General features: G+C 41.0%; 1 long non-coding RNA gene across 2 annotated transcripts in view; it reads left to right on the top strand.

The window, feature by feature from the left end:
- The first annotated feature begins 13088 nt into the window (after positions 1-13088).
- Positions 13089-17310, top strand: part of LOC115832438 — a 79667-nt gene continuing 75445 nt past the window's right edge. For both annotated transcript variants that reach the window (XR_004027942.1, XR_004027941.1), the window contains exon 1: positions 13089-13231. This is a non-coding gene — a long non-coding RNA (uncharacterized LOC115832438). The remainder of the gene's footprint in view (positions 13232-17310) is intronic.

The following is a 17310-nucleotide window of genomic DNA, read 5'->3' as shown; positions in this document are numbered from 1 at the left end:
TTAATTTAAATGACAGAAAGTCAATCTATGATATTTGTTTCCTTCAGAAGCTAAAGGTACATTTTCTTTTTTAATTATATAGAAAAACCAGGAACAGGGAGTAACCAAGCTCATTGAATCATTTGCTAAGTGGAAGCAAAGTGGTTCTTTAGTCATGACAGGCAAGATGGCTATGGAGATGATCTGGCTGAACTCTTCATTGGAAAACATTTGAAATTTCTTTGCTTTCCTAAAGGGATGAAATTATCGAGAGATATTCCTGAATAAACATGACTTTATACAATTTCTTCTTCATTCTTTTATGGAAATTTTCAAATAAATACAAAATTAGAGAGAGTACTTTAACCCTCAGAACTCATTATCCAGCTTCAACCATTATCAATGCATGGCCAATCTTGTTTTATTTATACCTCACCTTCTTAATACCCTTCCATATAATTTTGAATCCAATTTAAGACAGCATTTCACCTCATCTGTGAATACACAAATTTTTCTTAAATTTAGAGTTGTCATCTGAAACATGCAGTAAATTAACATTTAAAAAAGTGCTGGTGTCACTTTTGTATTTAAATGTGTTTCCTGGTTCCCTTGACTCACCATAGCTTCTAATGTTAGTCCAAGAAAGATAAGGGCAGTGGCAGTTTCAACAAAGACTACTCAGGGGTGGAGCCAAGATGGCTGAATAGGAACAGCCCCGGTCTACAGCTCCCAGCCTGAGCGACACAGAAGACGGGTGATTTCTGCATTTCTGTTTGAGGTACCGGTTTCATCTCACTAGGGAGGGCCAAACAGTGGGTGCAGGACAGTCGGTGAAGCGCACTGTGCGCGAGCCAAAGTAGGGCAAGGCATTGCCTCACTCGGGAAGTGCAAGGGGTCAGGGAGTTCCCTTTCCTAGTCAAAGAAAGGGGAAGCAGACAGCACCTGGAATATCGGGTCAGTCCCATCCTAATACTGCGCTTTTCCAACGGGCCTGGAAAACGGCACACTAGGAGATTGTGTCCCGCACCTGGCTCGGAGGGTCCTATGCCCACGGAGTCTCACTGATTGCTAGCACAGCAGTCTGAGATCAAGCTGCAAGGCGGCAGCGAGGCTGGGGGAGGGGCGTCCGCCACTGCCCAGGCTTGCTTAGGTAAACAAAGCAGCCAGGAAGCTCGAACTGGGTGGAGCCCACCACAGCTCAAGGAGGCCTGCCTGCCTCTGTAGGCTCCACCTCTGGGGGCAGGGCACAGACAAACAAAAAGTCAGCAGGAATCTCTGCAGACTTAAATGTCCCTGTCTGACTGACAGCTTTGAAGAGAGTAGTGGTTCTCCCAGCATGCAGCTGGAGATCTGAGAATGGGCGGACTGCCTCCTAAGGTGGGTCCCTGACCCCCGAGCAGCCTAACTGGGAGGCACCCCCCAGTAGGGACAGACTGACACCGCACTCGGCCGGGTACTCCTCTGAGACAAAACTTCCAGAGGAACTATCAGACAGCTGAATATGTGGTCTCACGAAAATCCACTGTTCTGCAGGCACCGCTGCTGACACCCAGCCAAACAGGGTCTGGAGTGGACCTCTAGTAAACTCCAACAGACCTGTAGCTGAGGGTCCTGTCTGGTAGAAGGAAAACTAACAAACAGAAAAGACATCCACACCAAAAACCCATCTGTACATCACCATCATCAAAGACCAACAGTAGATAAAACCACAAAGATGGGGAAAAAACAGAGCAGAAAAACTGGAAACTCTAAAAAGCAGAGCACCTCTCCTCCTCCAAAGGAACGCAGTTCCTCTCCAGCAACGGAACAAACCTGGATGGAGGATGACTTTGACGAGTTGAGAGAAGAAGGCTTCAGATGATCAAACTACTCCGAGCTACAGGAGGAAATTCAAAACAATAGCAAAGAAGTTAAAAACTTTGAAAAAAATTAGACGAATGGATAACTAGAATAACCAATGGAGAGAAGGGTGTAAAGGAGCTGATGGAGCTCAAAGCCAACTATCGAGAACTACGCGAAGATTGCAGAAGCCTCGGTAGCAGATGTGATCAACTGGAAGAAAGGGTATCGCTGATGGAAGATGAAATGAATTAAATGAAGGGAGAAGGGAAGTTTAGAGAAAAAAGAATAAAAAGAAATGAACAAAGCCTCCAAGAAATTTGGGACTATGTGAAAAGACCAAACCTACGTCTGATTGGTGTACCTGAAAATGACGGGGAGAATGGAACCAAGTTGGAAAACACTCTGCAAGATATTATCCAGGAGAACTTCCCCAATCTAGCAAGGCAGGCCAACATTCAGATTCAGGAAATACAGATAATGCCACAAAGATACTCCTCAAGAAGAGCAACTCCAAGACACATAATTGTCAGATTCACCAAAGTTGAAATGAAGGAAAAAATGTTAAGGGCAGCCAGAGAGAAAGGTCGGGTTACCCACAAAGGGAAGCCCATCAGACTAACAGCTGATCTCCTGGCAGAAACTCTACAAGCCAGAAGAGAGTGGGGGCCGATATTCAACATTCTTAAAGAAAAGAATTTTCAACCCAGAATTTCATATCCAGCCAAACTAAGCTTCATAAGTGAAGGAGAAATAAAATACAGACAAGCAAACACTGAGTGATTTTGTCACCACCTGGCCTGCCCTAAAAGACCTCCTGAAGGAAGCACTAAACATGGAAAGGAACAACCAGTACCAGCCTCTGCAAAAACATGCCAAATTGTAAAGACCATCGAAGCTAGGAAGAAACTGCATCAACTAACGAGCAAAATAACCAACTAACATCATAATGACAGGATCAGATTCACACATAACAATATTAACTTTAAATGTAAATGGGCTAAATGCTCCAATTAAAAGACACAGATGGCAAAATGGATAAGGAGTCAGGACCCATCAGTGTGCTGTATTCAGGAAACCCATCTCACGTGCAGAGACACACATAGACTCAAAATAAAGAGATGGAGGAAGATCTATCAAGCAAATGGAAAACAAAAAAAGGCAGGGTTGCAATCCTAGTTTCTGATAAAATAGACTTTAAACCAACAAAGATCAAAAGAGACAAAGAAGGCCATTACATAATGGTAAAGGGATCAATTCAACAAGAAGAGCTAACTATCCTAAATATATATGCACCCAACACAGGAGCACCCAGATTCATAAAGCAAGTTCTGAGTCCCTACAAAGGGACTTAAACTCCCACACAATAATAATGGGAGATTTTAACACCCCACTGTCAACATTAGACAGATCAACGAGACAGAAAGTTAACAAGGATATCAAGGAATTGAACTCAGCTCTGCACAAAGTGGACCTAATAGACATCTATAGAACTCTCCACCCCAAATCAACAGAGTATACATTTTTTTCAGCAACACACCACACCTATTCCAAAATCGACCACATAGTTGGCAGTAAAGCTCTCCTCAGCAAATGTAAAAGAACAGAAATTATAACAAACTCTCTCTCAGACCATAGTGCAATCAAACTAGAACTCAGGATTAAGAAACTCACTCAAAACCGCTCAACTACATGGAAACTGAACAACCTGCTCCTGAATGACTATTGGGTACATAATGAAATGAAGGCAGAAATAAAGATGTTCTTTGAAACCAATGAGAACAAAGACACAACATACCAGAATCTCTGGGACACATTCAAAGCAGTGTGTAGAGGGAAATTTATAGCACTAAATGCCCACAAGAGAAAGCAGGAAAGATCCAAAATTGACACCCTAACATCACAATTAAAAGAACTAGAAAAGCAAGAGCAAACACATTCAAAAGCTAGCAGAAGGCTAGAAATAACTAATATCAGAGCAGAACTGAAGGAAATAGAGACACAAAAAACCTTTCAAAAAATTAATGAATCCAGGAGCTGGTTTTTTGAAAAGATCAACAAAATTGATAGACCACTAGCAAGACTAATAAAGAAGAAAAGAGAGAAGAATCAAATAGATGCAATAAAAAATGAAAAGGGGATATCACCATATCCCACAGAAATACAATCTACCATCAGAGAATACTACAAACACCTCTATGCAAATAAACTAGAAAATCTAGAAGAAATGGATAAATTCCTCGACAAATACACCCTCCCAAGACTAAACCAGGAAGAAGAATCTCTGAATAGACCAATAACAGGTTCTGAAATTGTGGCAATAATCAATAGCTTACCAACCAAAAAGAGTCCAGGACCTGATGGATTCACAGCCAAATTCTACCAGAGGTATAAGGAGGAACTGGTACCACTCCTTCTGAAACTATTCAATCAACAGAAAAAGAGGGAATCCTCCCTAACACATTTTATGAAGCCAGCATCATCCTGATACCAAATCCTGGCAGAGACATAACCAAAAAAGAGAATTTCAGACCAATATCCTTGATGAACATTGATGCAAAAATCCTCAATAAAATACTGGCAAACCAAATCCAGCAGCACATCAAAAAGCTTATACAGCATGATCAAGTGGGCTTCATCCCTGGGACGCAAGGCTGGTTCAACATACGCAAATCAATAAATGTAATCCAGCATATAAACAGAACCAAAGACAAAAACCACATGATTATCTCAATAGATGCAGAAAAGGCCTTTGACAAAATTCAACAACCCTTCATGCTAAAAACTCTCAATAAATTAGGTATTGATGAGACGTATCTCAAAATAATAAGAGCTATCTATGACAAACCCACAGCCAATATCATACTGAATGGGCAAAAACTGGAAGCATTCCCTTTGAAAACTGGCACAAGACAGGGATGCCCTCTCTCACCACTCCTATTCAACATAGTACTGGAAGTTCTGGCCAGAGCAATCAGGCACAAGGAAATAAAGGGTATTCAATTAGGAAAAGAGGAAGTCAAATTGTCCCTGTTTGCAGATGACATGATTGTATATCTAGAAAACCCCATCGTCTCAGCCCAAAATCTCCTTAAGCTGATTAGCAACTTCAGCAAAGTCTCAGGATACAAAATCAATGTACAAAAATCACAAGCATTCTTGTACACCAATCACAGACAAACAGAGAGCCAAATCATGAGTGAACTCCCATTCACAATTGCTTCAAAGAGAATAAAATACCTAGGAATCCAACTTACAAGGGATGTGAAGGACCTCTTCAAGGAGAACTACAAACTACTGCTCAATGAAATAAAAGAGGATACAAACAAATGGAAGAACATTCCATGCTCATGGGTTGGAAGAATCAATATCGTGAAAATGGCCATACTGCCCAAGGTAATTTATAGATTCAATGCCATCCCCATCAAGCTACCAATGACTTTCTTCACAGAATTGGAAAAAACTACTTTAAAGTTCATATGGAACCAAAAAAGAGCCCGCATGCCAAGTCAATCCTAAGCCAAAAGAACAAAGCTGGAGGCATCACGCTACCTGACTTAAACTATACTACAAGGCTACAGTGACCAAAACAGCATGGTACCGGTACCACAAAAGAGACATAGATCAATGGAACAGAACAGAGCCCTCAGAAATGATGCCGCATAGCTACAACTATCTGATCTTTGACAAACCTGACTAAAACAAGAAATGGGGAAAGGACTCCCTATTTAATAAATGGTACTGGGAAAACTGGCTACCATATGTAGAAAGCTGAAACTGGATCCCTTCCTTACACCTTATACAAAAATTAATTCAAGATGGATTAAAGACTTAAATGTTAGACCTAAAACCATTAAAATCCTACAAGAAAACCTAGGCAATACCATTCAGGACATAGGCGTGGGCAAGGACTTCATGTCTAAAACACCAAAAGCAATGGCAACAAAAGCCAAAATGACAAATGGGATCTAATTAAACTAAAGAGCTTCTGCACAGCAAAAGAAACTACCCTCAGAGTGAACAGGCAACCTACAGAATGGGAGAAAATTTTTGCAACCTACTCATCTGACAAAGGGCTAATATCCAGAATCTACAATGAACTCAAACAAATTTACAAGAAAAAAACAAACAACCCCATCAAAAAGTGGGCAAAGGACATGAACAGACACTTCTCAAAAGAAGACATTTATGCAGCCAAAAAACACATGAAGAAATGCTCATCATCACTGGCCATCAGAGAAATGCAAATCAAAACCACAATGAGATACCATCTCACACCAGTTAGAATGGCCATCATTAAAAAGTCAGGAAACAACAGGTGCTGGAGAGGATGTGGAGAAATAGGAACACTTTTACACTGTTGGTGGGACTGTAAACTAGTTCAACCATTGTGGAAGTCAGTGTGGCGATTCTTCAGGGATCTAGAACTAGAAATACCATTTGACCCAGCCATCCCATTACTGCATATATACCCAAAGGACTATAAATCATGCTGCTATAAAGACACATGCACACGTATGTTCGTTGTGGCACTATTCACAATAGCAAAGAATTGGAACCAACCCAAATGTCCAACAACGATAGACTGGATTAAGAAAATGTGGCACATATACACCATGGAATACAATGCAGCCATAAAAAATGAGGAGTTCATATCCTTTGTAGGGACATGGATGAAACTGGAAAACATCATTCTTAGTAAACTATTGCAAGGACAAAAAACCAAACACTGCATGTTCTCACTCATAGGTGGGAATTGAACAATGAGAACTCATGGACACAGGAAGGGGAACATCACACTCCGGGGACTGTTGTGGGGTGGGGGGAGGGGGAGGGACAGCATTAGGAGATATACCTAATGATAAATGACGAGTTAATGGGTGCAGCAAAACAACATGGCACATGGATACATATGTAACAAACCTGCACATTGTGCACATGTACCCTAAAACCTAAAGTATAATAATAAAAAAAACAAAAAAAACCACAAAGACTACTCATTAGTTCATTGGAGAAAAAGTTGAGAAACTAAAGATTCACTGTCTGATGTAGTGGACATATATAATTATTTTTGTCCGCCTATCATATGAATACCCATTTCTGTCTTTGGAGACTTCTTCCCTTTGAGGGTTCATGGAAGACAGAGTCTATTTCCTACTGTAGGGAATGAAAATGCAGAAGACTCTTGTTCCCTGCTCCCTTGTATGTAGGGCCATGGCCATAACTGAGGGTTAGCCACTGAGACACACCTGCTCCAGATTTTATTTTTATATTTATTTTATTTTTTGAGAAAGAGTCTCACTCTGCCAGCCAGGTTGGAGTGCAGTGGTGTGATCATGGCTCACTGCAGCCTGGACCTCCTAAGCTCAAGTGATCCTCCCATTTCAGCCTCATGTGTAGCTGGGACTACAGGCATCCACCACCATGACTGGCTAATTTTTTTTTTTTTTTTATCTTTTGTACAGATGGGATCTCATGTTGCACAGCCTGGTCTCAAACTCCTGGGCTCAAGCAATCCTCGCAGCTCAGCCTCCCCAAAAGTGCTGAGATTAACAGGTGATATGGTTTGGCTCTGAGTCCCCATTGAAATCTCATCTTGAATCGTAATCCCCACATGTTGGAGGAGTGGCCTGGTGCGAGATGATTGAATCATGGGGGTAGACTTCCCCCTCGCTGTTTTCGTGATAAAACTTTCACAAGATCTCAGCCAGGTGTGGTGGCTCACGTCTGTAATCCCACAACTTTGGGAGGCTGAGGCGGGTGGATCTCCTGAGGCCAGGAGTTCAAGACCAGCCTGGCCAACATGGCAAAACCTCATCTCTATTAAAAATACCAAAAAAAAAAAAAAAGTTAGCCAGGAGTGGTGTCAGGCACCTATAATCCCAGCTACTTGGGAGGCTGAGGCAGGAGAATTGCTTGAACCTGGGAGGCAGAGGTCGCAGTGGGCTGAGATTGTGCCACTTCATTCCAGCCTGGGTGAAAGAGCAAAACTCCATCTAAAAAAAAAAGAAAGAAAAGAAAAAGAAAAAGAATTTTCACAAGATCTGATTGTTTGATAAGTGTGTGGCTTTTCACCTTCTCACTCTCTCTCCCTCTCTCACCTGCTGCCATGTAAAACGTGCTTTGCTTCCCCTTCACCTTCCACCATGATTGTAAGTTTTCTGAGGCCTCCCCAGCCATGTGGAACTGTGAGCCAATTAAACTTCCTTTCTTTATAAATTACCCAGTCTCAGGGTATCTATATAGCCGTGTGAGAATAGACTAATGCAATGGGCATGAGCCACTTCCCCCAACCCTACTCCAGATTTTAAAAGGGGAGTGGGTGACCCAAAAAAGTGGAAACAGAGAAGGCTTGCTGTGGAGGCAGTGGCTCTGGCAGCCTTGCCCATTTCTTGGAGGTGGGACTGGAAAGAGCAGAGAGGAAGCCTTGCGGGCAGAAAGTGGCAATGGTGTGAGTTTGATGTCAGTATATAGACTAGTGATAAGTGCTCAGCAATGAAGTCAATGAGGGACCAGTTTTTATTATGGCTGGGTGCTAGCTGAGTGGTTTCCCAGTAGACTTTTCAGCTCTGCTGGCCATTCTTTAAGCTATCCAATATCCTGTGACTAAATTATTTTCCATATAACCAGTAAGTTTCTGTTTTGCTATCAAGAATCCTGACTGACACACTTGGGAGTTTGCCCAAAATTTTAAGGCATCATCTCAAAGGCACCCTAAAACATAACATATTTATTAAAGAAGAAATAAAGAGAAGGCCAAAAATTACTCAAAGGTCACCAACAAAAAGCCAGTACAAATACATCCCAGTAGCAGTCTGAATAGTCACAGAACATTTTTAAAGAGGCCATAAGGTTTTTCCACTGCATTTCACTTGAACTTTTTGGTTCAGAGCATTGTTGATGTGTAAGGATGTTCATCAAATGTTGACTATAGTAGTATAAAAAATGGGGAAAATGTCACCTTAAATATCACCAATTGGATTGGCTACATTAAAACAAACTATGCAACAATACCTGTCTTCATTGCCACAAAAGTTAAAGGTGAAAATTCATATGCAGGTTTTAGAAAATTGTCAATGACACAATGTTAAGTAAAAAAAAAAAAAATCAAGTTAGAGAGAACAGTAGTCCAAAAGGTAGCCCCATTGCTTCAAGTTGTGTGTTTGTGAATATGTATAGAAATAAGAACACAGCAGAATTTGCTGTTGACTCTCAGTGGGGGGGTGGGAATAAGAAGAATTTGTTTGGTTTTGTTTGTTCATTTTTTAATTTTTGTGGTTACTTAGTAGGTGTATATATTTATAGAATTATAAATATATTTATACATGAGATATTTTGATATTGGCATGCAATGTGTAATAATCACATCAGGGTAAATAGGGTATCCATCACATCAAATACCTATTCCTTGTGTTACAAACAATCCAATTATAAGCTTTTAGTTATTTGAAACTGTACAATTAAATTATTGTTGACTATAGTAACCCTATTGTCCTAGCAAATATTACATCTTATTCATTCTTTCTGTTTTTTGTAACCATTAATCATCCCCTCTGGTCTTCCCCCACAAAACGCCACTACCTTTCCCAGCCTCTGGTAACCATCCTTCTACTCTCTATCTCCAGGAGTTCAATTACTTTAATTTTTAGCTCCCATGAAAAAGTGAGAACATGCAATGTTTGTCTTTCTATGCCTGGCTTATTTCACTTAACATACTGAACTCCAGTTCCATCCATGTTTTTGCAAATGGCAGGATCTCATTTTATAATAACTGAATAGTACTCCATTGTGTATATGCACCATATATTCTTTATCCATTTATCTGTTGGTGGACACTTAAGTTGCTTCAAAAACTTGGCTCTTGTGAATAGTGCTGCAACAAATATGGGAGTGCAGATATCTCTTTGATATACTGATTTCCCTTCTTTTGGGTATATACCTAGGAGTGGGATTGCTGGATCCTATGGTAGCTCTATTTTTAGTTTCTTGAGGAATCTCCAACCTGTTTTCCATGGTGATTGTACCAATTTACATGCGTACCAGCAGTGTACAAAGGTTCCCTTTTCTCCACATTCTCGCCAGCTATTGTTATTGCCTGACTTTTAGGTAAAAGCCATTTTAACTGGAATGAGATAATATCTCATTGTAGTTTTGATTTGTATTTCTCTGATGATCAATAATGTTGAGAACATTTTCATACACCCATTGGCATTTGTATGTCTTCTTTTGAGAAATGTCTATTCAGATATTTTGCAATCAGATTATTAGATTTTCTCTTGTAGAGTTGTTTGAGCTCCTTATATAGTCTGGTTACTTAGCCCTTGTCAAATAGGTAGTTTGCAAATATTTTCTCTCTTCCCTTTGTTGATCATTTCCTTTGCTGTGCAGAAGCTTTTTAATTTGATGTAATCTCATTTGTCCATTTTTGCTTTGGTTGCCTGTGCTTATGGGGTATTATTCAAGAAATCTTTGCCCAGTCCAATGTCCTGGAGAGTTTCTTCAGTGTTTTCTTATAGTAGTTTCATAATTTCAGGTATTAGAGTTAAACCTTTAACCAATTTTGATTTGATTTTTTGTATACAGTGAGAGATAGGAGCCTCATTTCATTCTTTTACATATGTTATGTATGGATATCCGGTTTTCCCAGCACCAGCACCATTTGTTGAAGAAACTGTCCTTTCCCTAATGTATGTTCTTGGCAACTTTGTAAAAAAATGAGTTAACTCTGGATGAATGAATTTATTGGGTTCTCTATTCTGTTCCACTGGTCTATGTGTCTGTTTTTATGCCAGTACCATGCTGTTTGGCTGCTGTAGCTCTGTAGTATACTCTGAAGTGAGGTAATATATATAAAATATATAAAATATATTTTATATATATAATATATTATATATATATAATATATATATATGTATATGCACACTTCTATTTTCAACCCCCATGTTTGGTTCATCACAGATAAAAGAAGTATTACTAAAGAGAGAGGAAAATAGATGAATTTGGTTTCTTGAAGTGAAATAACATTTGTAACATCCAGATATATTTATTGAAAAGTGATCTGCATTCATTTATTAATAATCAAATCATAGCCTTCTTTAAACTAAATTAGATTCTAAACTAAATATTAACAGAAATATAATTCTGAAATTTGTTGTTGACTTTCCTACTGCCAAAATTTGTCAAAATTTAATCTTATCATTGATAGGTGTAGTAAAAGCACTTCCCTGGTTTAAAGCTCTTTGAATCAAGGTTGTTGGTCTTTTCCCCTAATCTGTGTATATTTCTAAAATACTTTCATTCTATTGGAGAAAGCTAATAAGACGCTGTATGGATAAACAATAGATATGTGAATTTTGTCAGTTTTCATCAGGCATGCACATCCAGCAGGGATCTTTTGTTCTCTCATTTTTCTACCCATGCCTGCATGAAGGTATTTATAAACCCACCAAAACTTAGATCAAACCACACTTGTACAAATAAATCTCTTGAAACTGGCTTTTGATATCTTCCTAAGCTGAAGACTTTTTTTTTTTTGAGAGGGAGTCTCACTCTGTTGCCCAAGCTGGTGTGCGGTGGCACGATCTCACCTTACTGCAACTTCCGCCTCCCGTGTTCAAGCAATTCTCCTGCCTCAGGCTCTCGAGTAGCTGGGACTGCAGGTGCACGCCACCACACCCGGCTAATTTTTGTATTTTCAGTAGAGACAGGGTTTCGCCATATTGGCCAGCCTGGTCTCAAAACTGCTGACCTCAGGTGATTCACCCGCCTCGGCCCCCCAAAGTGCTGGGATTACAGGCATGAGCCACCGCAGCCAGCCTGAAGACATTTTTAAACTTAAAAAATATATCCTGTTTCGCCTTGCTGTATTACAGGTACAGGTAAATAAAAACTACTTGGCATGCTTGCTTTGCTTTCAGAAGTACAAGGTATATGTACATTGTGGGTATTGGCTGAGGGCAATAAGTTCTGTTTTACTGGTTTTAAACTGTGCTTTCACCATACCTAGACATTTCTTAAACTGAAATTGTTTTAGGTATTGGTCTCAAGATGATGGCTCAAATGTTATATTTAAAAACGATTTCTTAGATGGCAATACTCTCTCTGATTCTGGAAGGAACATTAAAAATAGTTGCAGCAGGGAATAGCAAATAGGTTACTGCAAATACATTTACTCACCTATCTGGCTATGGATGGTAGTTGCTCTCTCTGTCCTTTCTCTCCCTAATTTTCTCTCCAACCTTTTTAAAACAAGGAAGGCTAGTATCAACCAAATGCAATTTAAAGCTAAAAGCAGAGAAAATAAACTACATGGAACACCTCATTTTCATCTATCTTAGCAAATTAATTCAGCACATGTGTAAGCAGGAGAAAACTGCTTTCTTGGGACCAACAAAAGTAAGCAAAGATTAAGTGTTGTCTAAAGCTTAGGAATGTTTGGCAAGACGACTGAACATCACATCCATGACACAGAGCAATAAACAGAGGTGGGGGGTGGGGAATGAAAACAATCAGTTTTTTTTTTCTTTTTCGTGCACAAAATGCTGCACAAAACTGTGGAATCCCTGGATCTGGCTCCAAATTTCCTTGAGTACTTTCCAGTTCTTTCTCCCCTCCAACCCTTCCTCCACAAACAGACTTGGAGATCAGGAAGGAAGGGGCATCGATTAAAGGGAAGAGGGAAAGTGCAGAAGGAGTAGGTTTGTGTAGCTGGGGTAGACGTCAAGGGCGGGGGTGTCCATCTTCTCCACCGGATTCCATCTTAGCCACCCAGAAGGGTCGCGGCGTAGGTTATGTTCCCAATTCCCAGTCATCCCGCCCACCGAGGCCTGGGCTTCTTAGATGTGCAGTGGCAAGGAGGGGGCGTTGCTTTAGGGACCCAGAGGAGCCGTGTGGGTCCCCGGGAGGGAAGCCACCCATCCCCCCTGGACTCACCTTCGCAGCGAGTATTAGTTTGGGGCAACGGGAGGGAGGGTCTGGAGGAGACTCCCTCCGGCGCGCCGCGGGTAACGGCAGGAAGGTGACTGGAGGAAGGGGCGCTCCCGGAACGCGCAGGAGCTCACCTGTGCTCAATTCTGGAGCGGAGCACCTGACCGCGCCGCTTCCCCGCCCCGCCTCCCGGCTTCTATTGGCTGCTGCAGAGATAGTCTCCTCTGCCCGGGTTGCCCCCGAAAGCCAGGCTCCCAGGAGTAGCTGCACGGCCTGTCAATCAGCGGGGTCAGGGGCGGGCGCTGCCTGGGTTTGGCGGGTGGAGGGGGAGGGGACTCCCGGGGGCCGGGACCCAGCTGGGAGGCCGAAGGCTTGGGGTGGCCAGTTGCTTGGTCCCACACAAAACCTTCCGGCAACGTGCCTTTTCCAGGGGACCAGCTGTGCTGGAGTCAGTGATGCTGAGAGATTATTGCGTGCTACCCCAAAGGTGGGTGTACTCTAACATTCACTGTTTTTTGTTTCAAAGGGACTTGTTATTGTCTGACTTCTTAGGTGTTTTTCCGTCCCCTGCCCCCCGCCCCCCGCCTTGTCACGAATTGGCGATGGGGCACACCATGGGCTTTGCTCTGAGGAACACCTGCACACCCGAGGATGCCAATGGGACGATGAAGTTTCATTCTTCTTACTAGTGGGTGTTACCTGCTTTACCTCAGAAAGAATTTATTAACCTAGTTAACTCCGCAGCCCCAACGTTTGCGGTCCAGGTTTTCGCAATTGACGTCCCTGAGGTATATTTGTGGTATACCTAGCATGGCACCTGAAATTGTGCGAATTAAACCAAGTCAGGTTCAGGATTAGGTTAATTTGCACAGGAGAGAGGCTGAACAGCTCCCCTCTCTGGTGGTGGCATCTGAGCTCCAGACTCTGTTTCTACCTTTGGTTGCAAAATACACATTAGAACTACAAACATCAGGCCTGATTACTCTTTCAGAAAGCCTTCAGTGCTTCTTGTGTGTTAGTGCCCCTATTTTGTCTTTTTCCGTACTGTAGTGGATTATTTTCTCGGTTTTTTTGGGGTAATCAATGGCATTTTTAGGCCTGAGGGAGTGTAGGCAGGTACTTAATTTGCCAGTATCATCCCAACTGGAGGGATGGGGTAATTTTACCATAAATTACAGCAGTGATATCAAACTACCCTGAAAGAATTTGTCCATCTACACAATCCCAGCTAGAATTCTGACCTAATTAGAATTCTAGTTCTATCTTCAGTAGGTAATAATATCAGGTTGATTGTTACAATTTAAGTTTAACATCTAATTGGCTGGTGAAACTGGGAGCATATCTGCAATGGTGGTTTTGGCTCCTGCCTGGAGCTCGGTTCCCTTGTCTGGTGTGCTGGAGCTTTAAAGTGAATAGAGATTTCTGTTGATATTTAATTAAACCATGAAAACATTTTGGTCATAGCTTTTTCTCTGTCTGCTTCTAATACAAGGACAATCTCAACCCCAAACATTGCTACCTCCTAACTGGGTCATCCCATCCCAAAGGGCATCTGGGCACTCTTCCATGGCCTTTTATTCGTGGTAACTTGAGTTTATGGTTTTCAACACGTGGGATGGGGATTAAGAGGGAGTCTGGTTTCTATGTTTAGTGAGACCCAAAGACAATGAAGTTGAACAAGTTGTTCCAATTCCCCAAAGCCCTGTCCTTTGAAATTGCCCAAACTTGGAACAGAGTGGTCCAAACTTATAAGTCCTTGTCCCCCAAAATAGGTCAATTCTGTGCTCTCCCAAAACACTCAAAGGACAATATATGCTTATCAGAGAGCAGGAGTGGTGAAAATGGGCCTGACTTTTGTTCGGATCACTGAACATTGTTGGACTCTGTTTGGATGACAACCTGCTTTGCTCTGCAAATTTTGTGGAAATCATGATTGTATTCACCAGCTATTCCTGTGAAATAGGCATGGTACAGCTGGTAACCACAGTGCACAACACAGAAAAGTGCTCATAGGAGTGCCAGATTCCTCCCAGAAGTCCATATGATGACATCTAATGTTCACCTGGTAGGCTTGTTATTACCTTATGTTGTTCATGGGGAGAAAGTCTGGTTTACATAGTATAGAGGAATGAATGTAAAAACATGAGATTCCTGCTTCCACATCTGCACCTGCCCTCCTGTCTTAGTGTTGCCTCAGTATCTGCCTATTTGCAGTAGGTTTTCAGAAAGTTTTAGCAACAGAAACCACAACCTGCTATTGACTGTAACTATTCTTTTATTCTCTGTTTTTGAATTAGTGGAATTCTAATTGAATAATAGTGTAACAGAAGAACCAACTTCTTTCTTTCAAAGGTTTTGGGGTCGGGTGGGGAGGGAGATCCCTCTGCCTGCCCAAGGAAATCTAATACAGGTTGAGAGCTAGATAATTTTCTTCATCGGGGCTAGAAGAGCTTTGTGCTAAAACTGAAATGCGATCTGTTCTTTATGAAACAACCAAAACTGGCTCTACCACAGAAGTCTTGTTTTTCAGAACTAGACTTCATTGTAGGAAAAATAAACACATAATTTTACAATTAAAAATCTTTAAAGGTGCATTCCAGTACATTATACCACAAATGACTAAACTAAAAGAAAGTTCATCTCTTAATCCTTTGTAGAACATTCTGCAAAATGTTGGTCTCACATATTTAATGGCCATAGATAGGAACCACTGGGATTCTGCTTCTGCACTGCTCTTAATTCACGATAAACAGTGGTCCTCACTAATCTTGACTCATTAGCAGAAGTTCAGTCCAATAGGTGAAATGTTGAATTATAGAATAGTCAAAAACTTAGCCCAAGAATTTTTAGGCATATTAGTAAATCAGGCTTCTAGTGATATGTTTGAACTAATTAGAATGAATTTTATACAAGCAATTATTATGCTTTTATCTTCAGAAAGCTTTATATAAGTCAAATATAAACCTATTTGTATTGTCGTATTCTGTAAATTGTATTCATAGTGTTTTAGTTCTAGGACTGCCTTAACAAATTATCACAAACTGGGTGACTTACGACAAACAGAAATGTATTCTCACATAGTTCTGGAGGCCAGAAGTCTGAAATCAAGATGTATTCAGGGCCACGCTCTCTCTGAGACTCTGAGAAGAATCCTTGCTTGGCCGTAACAGCTGCTGGGGATTCTGATATTCCTTGGCTTGCTGCAGCATAGCTCCAATCTCTGCCTCTACTGTCACAGGATGCTCTCCTCTGTGTGTCCCTATGTCACGTGGCCTTCTTATAAGGACACCAGTCATTGGGATTAAGGCCTCTTCAGCCCAGTATGGCTTCATCTAAATTTAATTACATATGCAAAGATCCTACTTCCAAATAAGGTCACATTCTGCGGTTCCAGGTGAATGTGTATTTCGGAAGAACACTTATTCAACCCAGTACATATAGCTAGCAGAAAGTTTAATTTTATGGCCCAGCCTAGATCGAAAGTTCATGGATTACTAATAAAATGGCTCAAATCAAGGAAACTGACAACATCTGATACTGACAAGGATTCAGAGCTATAATACATTGCTGGACTATCATACACTGCTGGTGGGAATGGACTTCCACTATGGAAGTCAGTTTTGAAGTTTCTTATAAAGTTAAATATACACATGACATACAACCTAGGAATCTCATTCCTGGGTATTTATCTAAGAGAAACAAAGAGACGTCCACTGAAAAACTGGTCAACAAATTTTTACAGCAGCTTTATTCATAATCATGTAAAGCTAGAAACCATCCAAGTGTCCCTCAACTAGTGAATAAACAAATTGTAGTGTGTCCATAAATGCAATACTGTTTGGCAATAAGAAGGAATACAGAACTCATGCATGCAACAACATGGATGAATCTCAAAAGCATTTTTCTAGGTGAACGAAGCCAGACACAAATGGCCATACACTGTATGATTCCGTTTATATGATATTCTAGAAAGGGCAAAACAATGGAAATAGAAACCAGATCAGCAGTTGCCAAGGACTAGGGGTGAGGGGAGGGGATTGGCTAGAAAGGGGCACAAAGAATTTTTTTATGTGATAGAATTTTGATTGCTTTTGTAGTCACATCACTAAGTTTGTCAAAATTCAGAGAACTATGTGCCTAAAAATGTTTAATTTTACTGTGTGGAAATTATACCTCAGTAAACAGCAGCAACAATAAATAAACCCTATCCTGTGATAATACCTCACACCTCACCAAAGTTCACGAATTGGTGCTGGTGTTTGACTCTCAGTGGCCTTTTCTGTGTGTACGGGTGCATACCAGTTCTTCCTGCAGGATCTGAGTGCTTGCAAGTGCAGGAGCTCCATGGGGCCGGCTCTGCTGGCTGTCATTCCTTTTGCCTCGTGAATGAAGTCAGGAAACTATGAAGTAAAACCAAAACAAAGCTAAACAATTATTTTCTTTTTCTTTTCTTTCTTTATATTTTTGAGATAGAGTCTTGCTCTGTCGCCCAGGCTGGAGTGCAGTGGTGTGATCTTGGCTCACTGCAACCTCTGCCTCCCAGATTCAAGCAATTCTCCTGCCTCA

The sequence above is a fragment of the Nomascus leucogenys genome, chromosome 22a (genome assembly GCF_006542625.1).
Source record: "Nomascus leucogenys isolate Asia chromosome 22a, Asia_NLE_v1, whole genome shotgun sequence".
Taxonomy (NCBI): domain Eukaryota; kingdom Metazoa; phylum Chordata; class Mammalia; order Primates; family Hylobatidae; genus Nomascus; species Nomascus leucogenys.
The sequence above is the reverse complement of the archived record's forward strand: the minus strand, read 5'-3'. Positions and strand labels throughout refer to the sequence as shown.